The sequence below is a fragment of the Pinus tabuliformis genome, chromosome 5_1 (assembly GCF_031772625.1).
Source record: "Pinus tabuliformis cultivar Carrire ecotype Pingquan chromosome 5_1, CPIR1, whole genome shotgun sequence".
NCBI lineage: Eukaryota > Viridiplantae > Streptophyta > Pinopsida > Pinales > Pinaceae > Pinus > Pinus tabuliformis.
In genome coordinates, this window is record NC_142305.1 from 988,056,465 (window position 1) to 988,077,025 (window position 20,561).

General features: G+C 37.4%; 1 protein-coding gene and 1 long non-coding RNA gene across 6 annotated transcripts in view; both read right to left on the reverse strand.

Moving 5' to 3' along the window:
* The window catches only part of LOC149168037 (phosphoinositide phosphatase SAC2-like), a 408,861-nt gene that overhangs the window by 25,496 nt on the left and 362,804 nt on the right, over nt 1-20,561 (reverse strand). The gene's annotated exons all lie outside the window — the stretch shown is intronic.
* Nucleotides 18,057-19,011, reverse strand: LOC149168038 (uncharacterized). The gene is made up of 3 exons (XR_016260596.1): nt 18,676-19,011; nt 18,366-18,467; nt 18,057-18,257 (listed from the first exon to the last, which is right to left on the reverse strand). It is a non-coding gene; the product is annotated as an uncharacterized LOC149168038 (long non-coding RNA).

The following is a 20,561-nucleotide window of genomic DNA, read 5'->3' on the forward strand; positions in this document are numbered from 1 at the left end:
GTTTGACGTATACCTTTTCCTTGATGAAGTAGACGTCATAGCCCTTGCCTTGTAGTTGTGACATAGAAAGTAAGTTGATCCTTAATCCTGGTACATGCAACACATTTGTGGCACAGAACCGCTCTCCCGATTCTATCTGAAAAACTATGGTACCCTTCCCTACTGGAGTACACTTTGCCTTGTTCCCCATGGTGATCTGAAAGTTCATTTTCTCTTCTCGATATTCCGAGAAACACTCCCTGATTCCCGTCATATGCCACGAGGCTCCACTGTCTATAAACCATACTTTTGATGATGCAGCACTAGTCATACACGCCACTTCTTCTTCCAGCCTAGAAGTCAACATAGAGAAATCAAAATCTCTTTCTCTTGTGCAATCTTCTGAAAATTTGGGCGAGTCCCCTGAGGTGGATGCTTTTGCATCGTGGTCTCGACCTATAACTGATTTTCCCTCCTTGTCTCTAATTACTTGCTCTGATACCATGTGAAAATCCTATCGTTGCAACAACTGATTTGCTTTTCCTACTTATTCCACCTTAAGTTATTCATGAAATCACTTCAATAAACATTAAAATAAGTACTACTGCAGATATCACACCATAATACAGAAACAAACATATGCACAAGAATCAACACATTGACACAGATATTTTGGGAAAACCAGTGCAACAAGGGAGGATTTTATTATTCAGCAATTTTCTAGTACAACAGGGTGCCAAACTGGCTTGCCCACAGATAGACAAATTCTCCAGCACTTCTTCTGATCCCAGTGTCAACCCTGCTGACCTCTGCATGGCCTGAAATCCTCTGCATCAACCTGTTGAGACCTTGCGCAACCTCTCTGACCTTCTGCGTCACTCCTGCAGCGTCTGCGTGGATGACGCAGGCCCTGTTGGCTCTGCGCAGTCTCTGCTACCTCTGCGTGGCTCCCTCTAGCCCTGAGTCTCCCTCTTCTGCCTCTGCAATGATCTCTCGTCTCTTTGTTTTGTACTTGCTTCCTTCTGACTGCTCACAAGACCACTGGTTTAATTTCTCAGCTAATCCCACTCCAAAAATTGAACTGACTAGTCTCCCTCAGTGTGTTCTTCAAGTGACCCTCAAGCCTCCTCTTATACTTTTCTCGTTGACAAATCAACGGTCGAGATTAAGTCCCTAATCAACGACTAAGATTAGATATGGCTTGATCCATGACTTTTGGACCATTCTAAGATAGTTTCATATTAATTCACATTAATATTTTATTTTCCCCTAGCTGATTACATTAAAAATATTAATTATTTTAATATCTCCCAAACTGTTTAGAATCTGCCCAAACCCTTTTTGGGTATTGGAGATCTCATGTGCCTTAGCCTCTCCACCAAGTTTCGTGGCTAGAGCACATCCGATGCTACCCCAAATCAACAGCCATTGCTGTCCCATGTGCCATTGTTGCACCATGCTACCACAACTGTTCCATATGCCATTGTTGTTGTTCCACTGTTAGTGATATTTCCATTCCATGTTTGACATACTGCTATCCCATTCGCTATGCTCCAACAAACATCATAGCATTGTTGTCCCATTTGCTCGCTGCACCAGGCACCAATGCTTAGCTGTCCCATTTGCCATGTTGTACTAAACCCACTTGCCTAGTTGTCCTATTTGGCATGTTGTACCTTGTTGCTGCCCTAATGAGTTTGCAGCACCATGCTTGCTGCTGTCCCATTGAAGCCTTGTTGTACCATGTCATTGCTTGCTGTCCTATTTGCTATGCTCCACCAAGTGACCTTGCTGTCCCATGTATCTAGCTGCGAACACACCATACAAATGCTCTCCAATAAGCATGTACTAGGTCACAATTTTGAGGTCTCTTTGGTTGCAGCAAACTAGGTCTGCTTAGGGCACACAACAGTCCTTAACCAGCCTTCTTTTTGTGCCCAAAAACACTCCCAAGAAATGTGGCTGCCTTTCTTTGAGGGGTCAAGGGTGGTTTCTTCAGTTCTGGGCTGCCCTAGCCCTTGTCTACCCTTCGGCCTGCCTGTAATTTACTGCGGCACCCTACAACAAGACTATGTAGGGTTGCGGCTGCATTTCCATGGATCTGCACCCCTCCAAAGTGACCTCAAAACTGTCCTATGGTTGTGGCTCTTCCAGCAAGGGAACTTGGCCCCTTCTCCACACTTCGGACCCTTGGAATAGACCTGAAAACAGTCCTCCTTTTACATGTTGTCCCTGCCTTTTCTTGCTGCGGCTACCACACGGAATTATCCTCCTTTAACGAGCTCTCTTCCTCCACAAATGGATGCCTAGAGCTGTCATAGGCTAGGGCTTGCTAGGATTGCGGCTAGGGCTGCTAAGACCTCCTCCATAGCTGCATAGATCCTCCTTCTTAGGACTGCATTAGGGCATCCTCCTTAGGACTGCGTTAGGGCTTGTAGAAACTGCGCCTAGGGCTTCATACTAGGGCTCCTTTACCTACTGCGTTTTAGGGCTTCCTCTCTTAGATTTCTCTTCCACTAAACCCCAGAACAAGTGAAGAGAAATCAAGAGTGAAGTGTGTGTGTAAAATGACTCTCAAGTCATCTCCTTTTATACTAAAACGTTGAGCACATGTGGGGTTTATTTGATTGTTGGCTAACCTTGACGAATTGTCTATTAATACAAATATATTCATAACTCCATGAATACTTATCGGAATCGGATGATCTTTAGATCAATCCTACACCTCTCGATGAGAGGAATCCATCAAAAATATCAGCTGCCATAATTAAGATGACCCACATGGATTTTGGCCCTAGTTACCAATTTTAACAAAATATCTAATTTTTAATATATATATATATATATATATATATATTAATAAAATATATATATATATAAAATAAAATAATATATAACGTGTCCTGTTCCGGGGGATCAAAGTGTCCGTGTCTGACACTCGAATCCCTGTGTCCTTGTCAGGTGACTTAGGTTGATAGTAATGCATCACTGTCATATAGTGTCACAGTCAAGTAAAGTCAAAGTCAAGTGTCTCACCATGGAATACTCACTAAGGGATCACTTATCTTATAGTTAAGTTAATGTCAAGTCTAACTATAGTTTACTGTAACAGATATATAAATCACTGTTATCTTATTTCACATTTCATGCTTTTGTCTGTTTAATTTTGTCAAGTCCAAAAGTCAGATCATTATGTTATTGTTATCGTCAGTTTCAATCATTACTATTAGTTCAAGTCAAATTAAGACAGGTCTATTGTCTAGATGTTAAGTCAAGTGTCATGTCAAATTAACAGTCAAATTCATCATATGCTTAGCTGTTGCATCCAATGTCATTGTTCACTCTAGTTGTCACATCAAGTCTAACTATAGTTTACTGTAACACATACATAAATCACTGTTATCATATTTCACATTTCATGCTTTTGTGTGTTTAATTTTGTCAAGTCCAAAAGTCAAATCATTATGTTATTGTTATCGTCAGTTTCAATCATTGCTATTAGTTCAAGTCAAATTAAGACAGGTCTATTGTCTAGATGTTAAGTCAAGTGTCATGTCAAATTAATAGTCAAATTCATCATATGCTTAGCTGTTGCATCCAATGTCATTGTTCACTCTAGTTGTCACATCAAGTAAAGTCAAAGTCAAGTGTCTCACCATGGAATACTCACTATGTACATCATAATCAAGGTACTTATCATTAAGGGATCACTTATCTTATAGTTAAGTTAATGTCAAGTCTAACTTAGTTTACTGTAACACATACATAAATCACTGTTATCTTATTTCACATTTCATGCTTTTGCGTGTTTAATTTTGTCAAGTCCAAAAGTCAAATCATCATGTTATTGTTATCGTCAGTTTCAATCATTACTATTAGTTCAAGTCAAATTAATAAAGGTCTATTGTCTAGATGTTAAGTCAAGTGTCATGTCAAATTAACAGTCAAATTCATCATATGCTTAGCTGTTGCAACTTGCATCCAATGTCATTGTTCACTCTAGTTGCCATGTCAATGTACCTAATAACACTGTCCAAAACACTTCCAAGTTCCAACTCAAATCATAGTCAATATATTAATGTCAAATAATTATGAGGGGTATTCATCAAAGGTCTATCTTATGAGATGTCAAGTATGTAGGTGTCATTTACTTACATATCAGATTGTTTGTAAAAACTTGTATGTCAAAATAGTGCTAAGAGTCTTGTTAACAATATCACTGTCAATTTTCTATGTCAATATATCAAGGTTACTGTTATATTTTTACTGCTTATTAAGTCATGGAACAAACCCCAATAGTCACTGTCTTATTGAGATACATTAAATGAATCTTCCTTCCAAACTGCTATAACACATGCTACCAGTGAGAACGTCCTAAAACAGAGAGTGCCAAAAACTCTGCATAAAACTTTTATTTGCTATTGCTACATCAAATGCTGTGTATGAGTGTCACTTGTAGCTTACAGAGATAGTTTATTAGGTTTAAACAAGTAGTCAAACTATTACTCACTGAAATATCTAACAAGACTATTTCACTGTGGCTACAAATAACTATACCTTGTTTTCAAGTGCACCAGTTCTCATACGTTAGGATTGTTGTTTACATTCATACCTCAAGGTAGATTTAGGCCACAATATTGTTGTTAGGATTCATACCTCAAGGATTGTTGTTAGGATTTTGTTTACATTCATACCTCAAGGATTGTTGTTTACATTCATTTCTCTTAAACCACGAGGAACCACGGGGCGTACCACATATCAACAAAAACATCTCTTCGAGGAGAATACAATGTCCTATATCTCCAATACAAACTCAATGGTTTGACCCTTCAAAAACCCTCGACAAAGTTGGGGCACATCCTCAATCCAAGGAACCCAAACCCTAGGACTTGGGTTTTCAACCATCCAACAATATAGCTGCCATCTTGATGTAATCTGACAATTACTAAGAAGCATTCATTAACCATTTGACATCAATGACTGGTGTTTTTGGTCAAAGTCAAACCCAATCAACTCCATGGGTTGACATCAATGACAACACCATCCAACAATCTCCCCCTTTGTCATTGATGGAAACACATGTATTCCTCCTGTGAGTACAACTCCCCATGACATCATGCTTCACCTCCTCGAGATTTCAATCGCCTTCTCAGGTTTTTCTCTCCCCCTTGAAAATCAATGGCAAAGGGTTACTCCCCATGAGAATTTGCTTGCTTCATGTGGGCTTGTTATCTGCTTATGCTCCCCCTAACGAGAAGCCTTCTTGTAATACTCTGTCAATGACGAACCCCGTGGACTTGTGTCATGTATGTGCTTCCCTTGAAGATAAACCTTCCTTTGTGAACCTATAATCCTTCAACTATTCTATTCCCCCTGAGCCTGTTATGAAACTGTTATCTTGTTCAAACTATCTGCCTGTCAATCGTAGACTTGTGCCATATACTGTTGCATAGACTCCCCCTCTACAAACTTCAAGGAGTCAACGAGCCAAATTGTTCAAAATAGTGATTCACATAACGAGTCATCTTGACTCGATTCTCACAACCTGTTACGAATGCTAAAAGCATGATTGTTGGTATTTTATTGTCTTTCTGCACTTGTTGATCTTGTACTTGTTTTTCCTGTATTTGTTCATCTTGTACCTGTTTCCTCTTCCAAACCTTCTTATTCTCGTCATCAATATTCATGATTGATTCCATTTTGTTCCTGCAGTGACGAGCTATGTGTCCATAATTGTGACACTTGTAACATTCCATATCTGAATGGTACCTGCATTCTTGAGCTATGTGTCCATGATTATGACATTTAAAGCATTCAATGTCATCCATAGAAGATGCCATCTAGTATCTGTCTTGAGAACCTGCAAACTTGCTTCTAGGGTTTTGCAAATAATAGTTGTACCTACCAAAAACTTCACAATCCCTAGCCATATGTCCATAGTTAGCACATAAAAAGCAATAACCATTAAATAAATGTATGTACCTAAATGGGTCATTTGGAAACGATGGTCTTTGATAGTTGTACCTGTCAACAACTTTACAATCCCTGGCCATATGTCCATAGTTAGCACATGAAAAACAATAACCATTAAATAAACAAATATACCTGAAAGATTTTTCATTCTTCTTTGGAGGCGGTGTTGTAGTCTATTGTTGTCCTTTGTTCTTGACTAATTTGGTCTTGTTCTTTGGAATTGAAACATTCTTCTTTGGCTTTTTTGATCAACTTCCTTCTTAGAATCATCCTGCAAAGATGTGGAGCTTGTACTTTCATCAACTGAAGCTTTACCAACTTTGATTGCCTTCATTTTTGCTTCTTCATCTGTCTTATCTTGTAAGTGTTCTTTTTGCGATCCCATGAGTTTGTTGATCTCATCGTTGGTTGCATTAAGTTCTCCTTGCTTTTGAGCAAGGTCTTCCTGAAATCTGTCTTGCAACAATTTCCTTCTTTCCTCTGCTTCTTCAACTTGTAGTTTGATAAGAGAGGCCATTTCAACTTCTCTGTTGAGTACCTGTATCTATTCCTTTTGCTTCTTAGTCTAAATCCCGAGCCTACTTAGTTCAGCTGAAGAGGTTTCCAATTCATTTCGCTTTTGGTCAATTGCGAATATGTATCTTTGATCAGATTCCTTCCTTTCAATTTCAGCTCCCTGCATCTGTGGTTTGAGCCTGCTAATCTCTGCAAAGGTTATGTCGAGTTCTTGTTGCTTCTATTGGACTTCTCTCTTGAGATTTTATGTCTCTGTATTCTTGACTTCTTCCAACTGAGTTCTAACAATGCTAATCATCTTCCCAGACTCTTCATTTTCCTTGATGAGTTCTTTTGCTGTTTTCAATTCTGCTTCCAAAAGTCTTGTTTTTTCCTTTTGACTTTTGAGTTCCTTTATCACCTTGATCACTTGATTTTGAAACTTTGTCTTACTCATTTCTCCAATTTCTTCATCATAATCCAAAGCAGTGTTACTTGGGAGCAGAAGCGGGAGCGAAAACGGGTGCGGGAGCAACATTTTCAGAAGCTCCTGGTTTGGGAGCGAATCCCAGAGATATATATAGATATATATATATCTATAGATATATCTATATATATATAGATATATCTATAGATATATATATATCTATATATATATCTATATATATCTATATATATAGATATATATATAGATATATATATATCTATAGATATATCTATATATATATATATCTATATATATATATATATATATCTATATATATATATATATATATATATATATATTATTTTTTATATTTTGGTACATATATGCCAACAAAAACATGTAGAATGATGAATTAGTTATAAAAAACATAAAAAAACATAGATTGAACCATATAACAATAATCATCTAGAAGTTATAATCTTCATCAACCATGTCCACAAGTTAGTAACATAGTAACATACAACATATTGAGTCTCATGATTCATCAATCTTAAAGTTTCAAGCTTTCAAAATTCAATATATAACATTTATCATCATTGATCACCAAAGTTGTACTTGTAAGCTAAGTGTAACCATTACAACAAATAATATCTAACATGAAATGAAACAACTTTCAACTTTCATGAAGCATCATATTCATAATTCATTACTAATGAGTTATAATTGCCAACTTCAAACTTAAATTGTCATATATTGTTTAAAAAAATATCATAATAAATATGAAAGAGTCAATAGTTATAAAAACTACTAGAAACTAGAAAAGACAAGTAAATCTATTATTTATTGCTTATGCTTGGGCCTCTTGCCACCACGAGAAATGTCTAATTTTTTAGTCTTGTTGGAAAATTAGGATCTTTGTCATTAATATCACCCTCTAAGCATCAATATCCAGAGGTATCTTTGTCATTACCTCTGTATTTGTATAGGGATCTTTGTCATAATATCACCCTCTAAGCATTAACATAAGATAGAAAAAGCATAGCATGTCAAGTCAAGATTTTGTTTGAGTGATGCGTACATTTTTAGGAGGGTCATGATAGAGGAGTTCGACAACCAATGTCACTAACATCATGGTACATAGAGGGATTGGCGATCTTGATTAAATACGAGTTCCATACCCTAATACATGACAAAATTCAATGGAAACATTGCAATCCCCCAATCCTGAAATCCTAAAAAACTGATAAGTTTGCTGGACTTTGAATGAAATCTAACGTTCTACTTTCTCCATATGAAATCCAATGAGGTCGGAACCACTCTCAAACATCCTGAGTCATTTCATGGTAATGTTAAAAATTTATGTAAAAGGATGAAAATGAAGATTAAGGAGAATGTCACTTTTACTTTAAGAATTTAACATTACCATGAATTGCATATCAATACTAGGGCCATAGGCTTGATCATTAAGCTGCCCCACTCAAAACTTATTTCTTTCTTTGAAAAAAATTTGCATTTGGAACATTATTGCAAAAAAAAAAAAATTTGCAAAAAAGGCTAAATGCTCCCAAAAGGCAGGGAGCATTATTTTAGGGAGCGCGCTCCCGAAAAGGCAGGAAGTGTTTTTTTAGGGAGTGCACTCCCAAAAACGCTCCCTCCTCGAGAGCATTTTTGGGAGCACGCTCCGCAGCCGCTCCTGCTCGGAGCGCGGATTGGGAGTCGGAGCGAGAGGAGGGGGGGTGCTCCCCCGCAACGAAGGATCCAAATTTTCAATAACATCTTGACCTGATTGCTTTGTTGAATGGAGATTATGAAGCTTTTCCCAAAGAGATTTAACTGTTCAACATTGACCAACTTTTGTTTTCATGGAATTTGGAAAAACATTCAAAAATTACATTCATGGCCTTTGAATTGTAACTTTTAACTTTGTCGGTAGATGTGTCTCCAGAAACAACTAATTCCCATACTCCATGTGCTTGCAAATGTACTTCAATCCTGGATTCCCATATCCAGTAATTATCTACATCAAAATCAGGGGTTGGTACACAATACTCACTTTCTTCAGATAATGTTGTACCTGTACCTTCCTTTGAAATCCTTGCAACCTGCTTCTTTGACTTTCCCATCTCTATGCTTTGAAAACTACCTTCCAGCAGTTAAGCTATTACTGAAGGAACCAAGCTCTAATTCCATGTTGGAAAATCAGAAAGGAAATAAATATTTTCTCGATCTTGATAATTACTTGTGATGTTTCTTATTATTACGATTCTTTATATCTTCTTTCTTTATTTCATCAAGCAATTACCAAAAGCAGGAGCACATAAAACAATGAACACAAGATGTAGGCACATGCCATGGAAAAACCCCCCCTCGAGGGGAAAACCCAGTCAAAGTAATTTTTCTTTTAATAGTATTTTTTGAGACTCTTCACCCTAGAACTTGACCAGACCTTCCCTGCACACCAAGTCAGCGTTCAGAAGATTGACCTCTTCCCAACATTTCGACTATGCAACAACTTGCAGCAGTTAATAGCTTCCGGGAGCAGTTCAACTTGGAAGACATCGATCTCCCAATCTAGAGCACGAAACAGAGAGAGACCACCACAAAAATTTCGATTTTTCTCTTCTCCTTAGACTCACCCAAATTCGCATTCACTTCGACTTCCTGACAACAGACTTTCCCAACTTCCTACTTCACACTTTTGCCCAGCGAACAGATTTTCGCACTTTGACCCAGTAGAGAGAGAATGAGAAGTGATGCTCCAAATGAATTCGATGTCGTTCCTTTTTATAGGCTTCTTGTGGGGTTGAATAGTGTCTTAGACCAACTTGATCTTCCCTTAGGCCGACATGGTGTGGAGGTTCCATAATTCATATTTTACTCAATACTAAACCTTTTTACATGATTCAAAAGCCCAAGAAGGGTCTCTTTAAATGTATAATAATTCTATAGACTCAGAATAAATCCTAGAAGTCCTCAATGGGGACTTTGACCTAAACCATGGTGACCCAAGCATGAAACCCATGCTTTAATAAGTCACAATAATAATAATAATAAAAATTATTTTCTTTATTCTTTTGACAAGTACATTACATAATGACTCAAGTACATTATTGAAGACTGAACATAGTTACATTTTCCAACACTCCCTCTTAACTAGGGAGGTATTCATAATGTACATATACAATGGAAGATCTCAAACTATATGAACCATGAAGAACTTTAGGCACTGCAATGCCATGGACTAGATTCCTGACCAGGGCAATCTATCCAACTAGTCACTCAACAATTTATACATTGCAATGCCATCGACTAGATTCTTGACCAAGGAAATCTATCCAAGTGGGACTAAGGTGGACTCGAGCTTCCAGCCCCTCTAGGTACCATCAGACTTACTTGCTAACCACCAACCAAACATACAGGTGTGTATCCAAAAAAAAGCTCAATAACAGCACCACCTTTTCAATTCCAATATTCCATACATCAATAAAAAGTGTCGGCCCGATGTATCCCCAAGCAATGCTTCACTTGCAAAGCCTCACCACCCCTTGATCTAGCAGATCAAGAATGACCAATCTCTCCCAATCAAACTGACTTGTAATCAACATGCTATCAAATCCTTCGAGAGATTCACCTGTACAAACACAACCCCAATCAATAATATACTTTCACATGTACATAATCAAATATAAACCTTCGGGGTCTTTCAGGCAACAAATGTTGCTTCTCATCTTTCCATAGTAGGATTATCAACCGAATCTTTGACAGAAGATTCCTCAATCATATGTTTTCCTTCCTACTTCTCATGCAACAACATATCCTCCGAAATTCATTCTTCAATTAATACCAAGCTATGCCCTCCCTCTCAACCAAGAAGCACCTCTTTATCTGGACTCCCTCTTAATCTTAGGGATATCTCTTCTATTCATGCTTCCTCCGAGAGACCAACTTCTTCTTTTCGACATCGGAGAATATTTCGTGGCTTCCAACCATTTCATCAGAGTTATCATCATTCTCATCATGCTTATCACATCAATGAGCATCTTCACCAAGTTGAAGATTATGTACCTGCACAACTTTCATAGCAAGTACAACCAAAACTATAGAAGCACGATGTTAGCCATATCAAAATTACGGAAGCATTTCAACTTTATTCATATCAGATACCCAAACAAGAGACATATGCTCTTCAACCTTTTGTTAGGGACTTTATACTTCCTAGGCTATTTCATAACAACATTCATTCCATCTAAGGTTTCAATATATCTTCCAAAGGTATGACATACCTTACTACAATATATAGCAAACCCTATAAACCATTTACACACATATAGATCTTCAAAGTTGTCTTGCTCTAGGAAGGTCTTAGAAGGGGTTGGATTCGGGTTTTTGAGGAAGCTGCAAGGTTGAAATTGCAAGACTAAAGTTGCAGGACAAGTTGCAGTATTGAAGCTGGCAGGTCGAAGTTGCAGTATTGAAGAATATTGGTGTAGAATCAAGGAAGGACTTGAGGAAGGTCTGACTTGGTACTAGAAGAAGGATTGGTCTAGGGTTTGGGTCTTTGTATCTCATTTGAAGCAGATTCTAAGAAGAGAATAGTTTCCTAGTTTTCCCCTTGGAGGGGTTTTTCCCTGGCTGAAAGCCTAATATCTGTGTCCTCTATTGTTGATATTACCGTTTTTATATTGTTTGATGAAAAGATCTAACTAAAGAACATAAAGAAGATAAATAAGATTCACAAGCAAATATCAAGTTTAAGGAAAATAAGGTTAATAGTTGCCACTATCAATTTTCCAACATGGAATCAGAGCTAAGGTGAACAAGAAAGGCAGATGGAAGGACACTAGAAGGAATTTCTTGTCAAGGGGAAAGGAAAAGGAAACTCTCAAGAAAAGACTGAAGAAGAAGACTTCAAGAAGGATTGAGGACTCATTGGTAGAAGACCTAGTAGGAGGGTTTCTACTGAAGAAGATCAAGACTGCATCAAAGGAAAAGTACAAGAAGGGTGTTACTCTCTCTTAAAAGAAGATCAATTTGGAAGGCATATTTGAAGAAGGCATCAAGGATCTTGGAAGCTGTTGTTGGAAGAATCCTAGGAAACATCTTTCAAAGACATTGTTGAAGACACTTCAAGGATCTTGAAGGCATCAAGAAGATTGAAGACATCATCAAAGAGAATCTTGGTCTCAAGTAAGTATCATATCATTACATCATGTCTGAATCTTCAAGTCATATGGGTTCTTTCGAGAGAAATAAGCTCGTTGGGGCATCAACTATCTAGCATGGAAGAAAATAATTGACTTGATATTCACAGAACAAGTAATGGAATATGTTACTGGGGAAATCACTGAACCAAGCAACAACAAGACACGAACTAGAAAAGTACAAGAAAGGGGAAGTAAGCGCTCAAAGGATCATAATTGAATCAATTAAGGATTCTCTTGTTCTATTTGTTGCAAACATGAGGACTTCTAAGGTCATGTATGAAAAGCTAGTGAAATTGTACCTTGTAAATACAACAAGACAAAAGATGTCTTTGCGGAACAAGTTATATAGAATGAAGAAATCAAAGGATGAGGACGTGGCATCCTTTCTCATGAGACTCTCTCAACTAAGAGACCATCTACAAGGACTTGGGGAACCAATTACTGATTCAGAAGTAACCATCTCTATAATAAATGCATTGCCACCAGAATGGAATAGCTTTACAACAAGCATCTACTCCAAGATGGATTCAACTCCCTTTAATGAGTTGTGGGTTCAGTGCATACTGGAAGAATCAAGGATCAAGGTCAAAGATGACATTGGATCAGATGAGTAGTCTCAAGCCTTTCTAGCCCAAGTCAAGAAGCCGAGGAAGGGAAAGTTTGGAAAGTACAAGAAAGATATGTCCAAGGTTCAATGATTTAAGTGCAAAGAGTTTGGACACTTTAAGAGGGATTGTCCAAGCCTACATAACAACAAAAGGAAGGAAAGGAGTGAAGTTCAAGTAGCCGAGGCAATGGGAGAATCTGAGAAGAAGTTGAAGAAGTAAGAAGTGAAGGATCTTTACTACTAAAGAAGGTTCACTAACTTCCAAGTTCTTTATAGGGATTAATCTTTCTTTTAGGATAGTATGTTTTTCATAGCATCATAGAAAGAAGCATATGATAGTAGCATGTCTAGAATTTACATGATTAAGTTGCTTTGTAGAGATCATCTAGATAGATGAATAGATAGACCATTTTGCATATTAATCATCCAGGCATTATCTAACATTATGTTAGAGGAAGTCATCTTGCTTAGGTGGATCATCATGATCCTGGAAGAACCATAATTATGAAAGGTTCTTGGAAGAAGCACTATGACAAAGGTTAGTAGACATTCCATGTAATGTGGAATCAATACTAGTAAAGGGATGAAAGAATGCAATGGGTCAAGATGCAGGTTCTTTGTGAGATATATGGATAGCTAGATGATTAGATGAAAGCATAGGAATGCATGTTGGATATAAAACTTTGGATAAGATTCATATGTGTAGAATCTTGTGGAAAGAAAGTTGGTCATAAAATATGCTTAGGTATATGGATATATGATGCTTGAAAGGAATAGGAACAAGATTTGACTTACTTAAGGATGTATAAAAGATTAAGACTTTCTCTAGAATATGTAAGATAATGATTAACATCCAGTATAGTCTCCGGAAGAAAAGTTGTAACTTGGTAATCAAGTTCGATCCTTGGGCACTCTAATGCATGAAGGAAGATTCATATGGAGATGGACCAAGAGGATGTTGATGGAACAAGGTCACCATGATGAGGTAAGTCTAATTTTTCATTACTGTTGGTTATCTAGTTAAAATATTATTTTGCTACCTAGAAGAATGTTGTAGGAATATATGATGGCAATTGAGGCAAGATCAATAGTATGAATGGAGAATATTGAGGGAAGCTCAATATCTGGTACTTAGCAACTATGAAATCAAGATATGGACATCTTGGGATTAAAAGGTAGTAGTGTGAGAAGATAACCTAAAGGTCAAAGGAAGATCACTTTCAAGAGGAAGCTATGATCAGCTTGAAGTTTGGAAAGGCTCAATACAATGCCTTCATCTATGATGTTGAAGATGAAAGTGATGAGCAAGAAAGGTGACCTAGAACCTGTCACAAGATTGAAGAGAGAAGGTGGCTCCATGATACCTTGAAAGAAAGAAAGCTTGATGATACAAAGGAAAGAGGGAGTCAAGAAGCTATGAAGAACTGGTAGTTGATACTCTTATGAAGACAAGTTGTAAGGCTTGTGATGGTGACTTCCCAAATAGAAAGGAAGTCTAGATCTCCTCTAATTTTGAGAGGGAGTAAAGGAGTCTCTTTGTATAGGAGCAAGGTTCTATTCTCAAGATTAAAGGAGAATAGGGATGTCCTCTCTGGTTGAGAGGGAGTGATGTTGGACATCACATGTGCATTCTCCTCTTCAGGTGATGAAGAGAGAATGACAGAGGATTGGATAAGCATTTGTGGTTTCCTTGAGGATAAAACATCCAAGAAAGGAAAGGTACTGACACTGTTTGAGGATGTGACAAGTATCCTATTGAAATTTTCATGTACTATGCTGTTACAATCACTTAAATCCATAACTTCTTTATGCTTCAAAATAAGTTAAGTAATTGTAGATAGAACATAAAGCATATAAACCATATGCACAATGAAAGACAACCAAGAACTCAATGAGACACAGAGAAGTTAGGTCAATGACCAGGGAAAAACCCACAAAGGGGAAAACCCTACCAGATTCTTCTTCTATTAGAAATCAATTGTTTAGCAGAGACACAAAGTACAATGAGAGAATGAAGAAGTTCACCCAATCTGAAGAATATCTCTAATAGCAGTAGCTGATGCAAACACTAAATCACTTTGGCTCTCCAATATCTGCTCTTACTCTCCCATTCTCTCTCTCTCACAATCTCCTTCAAGCCTCTCCAACTCTCTCTCAAGTTTGAATTCACAATGCACAAGTGAGGTGAAATGATATGAGACTCATATATATAGGAGGAGCAATGAATTATTGACATAAGTGAGGGGCAATATGCACACCTTGAGGAGGAGTTACATATTCCAAAATAGGATTGTAACTTATGCCATAAAGGAGAGGAGTGTAACTTATGCATTTAGGAGAGTAAGTGTAACTTACGCATTAAAAAGGTGTAAGAGGAATATTTATATGACGAGTCATTAAAGTGTGTAAGAGATTGTAAGAGGTGCGTAAGAGCATTAAAGAGAGAGGAATGAATCCATTAAGGGAGAGAGTGTAACGTATGCATTAATTGAGGGGAGTTACATATGACATGAGTGAGTCTCATGATTGAGAGACTTGAATTTCCTTTTAATAATAATATAATAATATCATAAGAATAATGATAATAATATTAATATTAATGATTAAGTCGGAATTGAACTATTAGGTTTGATTGATGATCAAAAGGGATTTTCCATCAACAATGCTTGATTACCAATTGATGTAAGGTGATTTACAATTTTCAACACTCACTCTCAGCTAGGGAAGAATTTCTTTTTGCAAAAAAACCTTTGCTTTCTCTACTCATCTCTATTCATCTTTGCTTTGTATCATCTAGAACAATGATATCTCACTCTAATGAAGAAGAATCATCATAGGGGAGATTCATCTATCACCCTATATTTCCTTGGGGACAATGCCACTTAACAACATATGACAAGGATCTCACACAACCAAGTCTTATCTCTTCTTAGGGGGATCCACTTGTCAACACATGACAAGGATCTCGCACATCCAAGGCTCATCACTGCTTGGGGGGATCCACTTGTCAACACATGACAAGGATCTTGCACATCCAAGGCTCATCATTGCTTGGGGGGATCCACTTATCAACACATGACAAGGATCTCGCACATCCAAGTCTCATCTCTGCTTGGGGGGATCCACTTGTCAACAAATGACAAGGATCTCGCACATCCAAGGCTCATCACTACTTGGGGGGATTCACTTGTCAACATATGACACGGATCTCGGACATCCAAGTCTCTTTAAATGTCAAGTGGTGGAACACCTACATCCTAGATAGGTCACACAGACAAGTCTCACTACACCTATTGGCCAGATAAGTGGCTCTTCCCACGTCCCAAATTGTGGGTCGAATGCATACTGTGGCCTACTCATGTGGCACACACTACACAAGAGGTATCTCATCCTCAGTAGCTTTCTGACATCATTCCTTAATCCTATGAGCTCTAACAAGGGGAAAAGGCAGCTTAGTGTTCTCGATCAGTTGTCACTGTTTCCCAGAAGGGTCATGTCCATAAGTCCAAGTTTCTCTCTAAAAACGAAGAACTTTCCTTTCGGTAAAGGCTTGGTAAGAATATTATCTATCTATTCATCAGTCAAAATATGATGGGGCCTCACTGCTCCTTTCTGCACCATACCCCGGATATAGTGATATTTGATCTCAATGTGCTTGGACTTGTCATGGAACATAAGACGAATCCCACTCTTATTGTCACAATATATAACTGTTGTGTCTGGAACTTGCTCAAATAGCTCTCCAAAGAGCTTCCTCATCCATATTGCCTCACAGCTAGCCATGCTAGCAGCAATGTACTCAACTTCAGCTATACTCAGTGCAACAGACTTCTGCTTTCTGCTCATCCAAGAGATCTTGGCAGATCCCAAGCTAAAGCAACACCTAGAAGTGCTCTTTCTATCAGCAGAGTTACCAGCCCAATCAACATCAGTATATCCATGAAGTCTTACATTTTTAGCAGTATATCTCAATCCAATATTGATGGTCCCATGCAGGTATATCAACACATGCTTTGCAACAATCCAGTGTGCATGTGATCGCTTAATCGTATATTGGCTCAGAGTATTGACTACAAAACATATGTCTGGTTAGTGTTCACTAAGAACATCAGTGCCCCAATCAGTTGATGATACTTAGAAGGATTTGCCAAATCAAGACCTACAGCTTCACCACATAGCTTCTTGAAATTCATTTCCATTGGAGAATTCATGGACTTGCATTATGTCATACCAAATCATTCCAGTAGCTTGACAACATGTTTTCCTTGAGAAAGGAAAATCTCACCAGGTCTTTGCCATACTTCAAGACCCAAAAAGTAGTGCATCAAATGAATATCTTTCATTTCAAATTCAGAAGCTAACTCCCTCTTACTAGAGGATAAGTGGTTCACCACTAGTCAGAAATAAATCATAAACATATAATACCAAAATCAAAAGGCATACCTTGGACTATCTTGAAGTAAAGATTTGGATCAGCATTACTTCTAGTAAAACCAAGCTTCATCACGAAGCTACAAATGCGGGCATACCAAGCTCTTGGAGCTTGCTTCAAACCATAAAGGGCTTTCTTCAGATTGAACACGTGATTTTTTCGGTCATGTAATTTTAAATCCTTGTGGTTGCTCCACAAATACTTCTTCCTTGAGGAAGCCATGTAGAAAGTAATCTTCTCATTCATTTGGTGAAGGGATCATCCTTGGCTAGCAGCTAGAGCCACAATAGATCATATGGTTGTGCAAAGATTTCATCATAGTCTATTCTCTCTTTCTGAGAGAACCATCTAGCCACAAATCTAGCTTTATATTTTTCAATACTACCATTAGCACCATGTTTAACTTTATACAACCATTTAGAAGACACAACATATTTACGTTGGGGTCTTGGAACCACTTCCCATACATCATTATGAATGATGGACTCGTAATTCTTCAACCATCACAGTTTTCCACACTTGAGCCTTCACAGCTTCTTCAAAAGTACATGGTTCAACTTGAATAATGTTGCTCATGGCTACAACATATCCCTGGAGTCGGCATGGTCTCTTGCTTTCTCTAAAGGTTCCTTTGGGCATAGCATGTCTATCAGCATCCTGTAAAGTGTCACGAAACCATAATAATCTTTTTCTAGCACATGGAGAAGGATCCAAGGACTCCATGGGACCCATGGGTTCATCAACAAGATCAAGCTCAAGCTTGGGATCTTCTTGTGCATCCAAGGCATCATCCTATCTTTCGAGGAGCGTTTATGGCTTTTCAAAGAGTCGCATCTTCATCAAATGTTATATCTTTTCTAAACTCTATATTTATTTGTCCAGGTACATATATTCTATAAGCTTTAGAATTTTCACAATAACCAACAATCATACCTTTCTTACCTGAAGCTTCTAGCTTGGTACTCTTTTCCTTTGGCACATGAAAGTAGACAGGGCAATCAAAGATCCTTAACTGCCCATTTTGATGGGTTATATAGTATGGTGGTCTCTTTCCTGATTCCAACTTCTTTGCATAAGTATTGAGCTCTTGTCCACTTCATGTCCACTCAAGTCATGGGATGGCTCGACACCTTCCTCAATCTTGACACAAAGGACTTGGTTCTCACATTCATCAAATGTACTTGTTGATCCCAAAACAAGAGCAAGAGATATAGTAGCAAAGTAAATAAACATCATAATCAAGTATACCTGGTGATGAAGCAAGTATTTCTTTCTTTTCTAAATGTGAGAGTGTCTCTTTCATTATCCTTGCACCAGCTTCCTCTTGGAGTTTACTCTTCCTGCACTATTCTGCACCCTGATGATCTTCAGGATATGTTTTTCTTAATCGCATTCTCATCAAGAAGTTAGTGAAAGAATCATTCAAATACTCATGCAGGAAAAATAACCAATGATCTATAAAGATAAATCTAAACAAGAACAGTGACACAAAGAAACAACATAAGACTTGAAAATACTTTGGGATTGAAGGAAGTTCTTAGCTCCCTCTTGATCTGACCTCTATAGGTTACCACTATCCATAAGTCATATGTCATTGGTAGAAGAAATGCATCTTCTTGATCACCACTTGGCAAACTCCATCATGATCCACTCTAATCTCAGGTATTTCGGAAACCATTTTTCTCACATGAGGTAATGCTTTATAATGAAGATGAGTGAACTTTTGGTGCCACAGTTTATATTGATAATTACTTATCATGAATCAATGCATGGATAGGTCTTCCATTGATTTTATACAAATCTTCAAATCTTGATCCCAGAGTGAAGGCATGTAATAATAATTATACATATTGACTTCATTGTCTGCAATGATATTAGTTATAATCCATCTTTGATCGCTGCAAAAGAGGTTAATTTAGAAAATTATCATTCCATCTTTTGCAAAAGTCATGATTCTTACCTACAACCACTATTGTTAGTAAACTTTAATATCAAAATTACCAAAACCCATAAGATTATGACCATTCTCATATAATGTGAGAGAGTCAAATCCCCCTATCTTCAACATTTAATTTCTATCAGTTATTCTTTCATAACTTTCTATGCATTATACTTCTTTTCAAGACAACGCTTTCTTGCACATGCATAAACAGAAATAAAACTAGTTTTTACTTTTGCATGCATTAACAATTACCAAAACCACAACTATTAAACACATGCAACACCTTAATTACTATCTGCAAAATTACTATCATATCTTGGGTTCCTTGAAATATTGGAAGAATGGTAACAGTAAAATTTCAGCAACAAAATTTCAACAGTAAAATTTCAGCAGTAAATTTTAGCAATAAAATTTCAGCAGTAAAATTTCAACTATAAAAATCAACGATAAAGTTTCAGCGGTAAATTTAAGCAAAAAATGAGCAGCAAGTAGAAGGAACAACTAGAGATATTTCAGCAAAAAAAATGCTGCAAATGGAGCAAACAACAAGATATATTTCAGCAAAAAAAGAGTTGTCAATGGAACAGACACCAAGAGATATTTCAGCAGAAAGAGAGTTGCAAATGGAGCGGACAGCAAGAGATATTCCAACAGAAAGAGAACTGCAAATGAAGTTTGTCTTCTTGAGTGTCTTCACCAAAGCTCTGATACCATGTTGAAATTTTGATGTTCTATGTTGTTACAATCACTTAAATCCAGAACTTCTTTATGCTGCAAAATAAGTTAAGTAATTGCAGATTGAACATAAACCATATAAACCATATGCACAATGAAAGACAACCAAGAACTCAATGAGACAAGAGAAGTTAGGTCAGTGACCAGGGGAAAACCCAACCAGATTCTTCTTCTATTAGAAATCAATTGTTCAAGAGAGATAGAAAGTACAATGAGAGAATGAAGAAGTTCACTCAAATCTGAAGAATATCTCTGATAGCAGTGGCTGATGCAAACACTGAATCCCTTTGACTCTCCAATATCTGCTCTTACTCTCCAAGTCTCTCTCTCTCACAATCTTCTTCAAGTCTCTCCAACTCTCTCTCAAGTTCGAATTCACAATGCACAAGTAAATGAGGTGAGATGGTATGAGACTCATATATATAGGAGGGGCAATGAATTATTGACATAAAGGAGGAGCAATATGCATGCCTTAAGGAGTTACATATGTCAAAATAGGATTGTAACTTATACCATAAAGGAGAGGAGTGTAACTTATGCATTTAGGAGAAAAGTGTATCTTATGCATTAAAGAGGTGTAAGAGGAATCTTTTTATGACGAGTCATTCAAGTGTGTAAGAGAATGTAAGAGGTGCATAAGAGCATTAAAGAGAGACGAATGAATCCATTAAGAGAGAGAGAGAGAGTAACGTATGCATTAATTGAGAGGAGTTACATATGACATGATTGAGTCTCATGATTGAGAGACTTGAATTTCTTTTTAATGA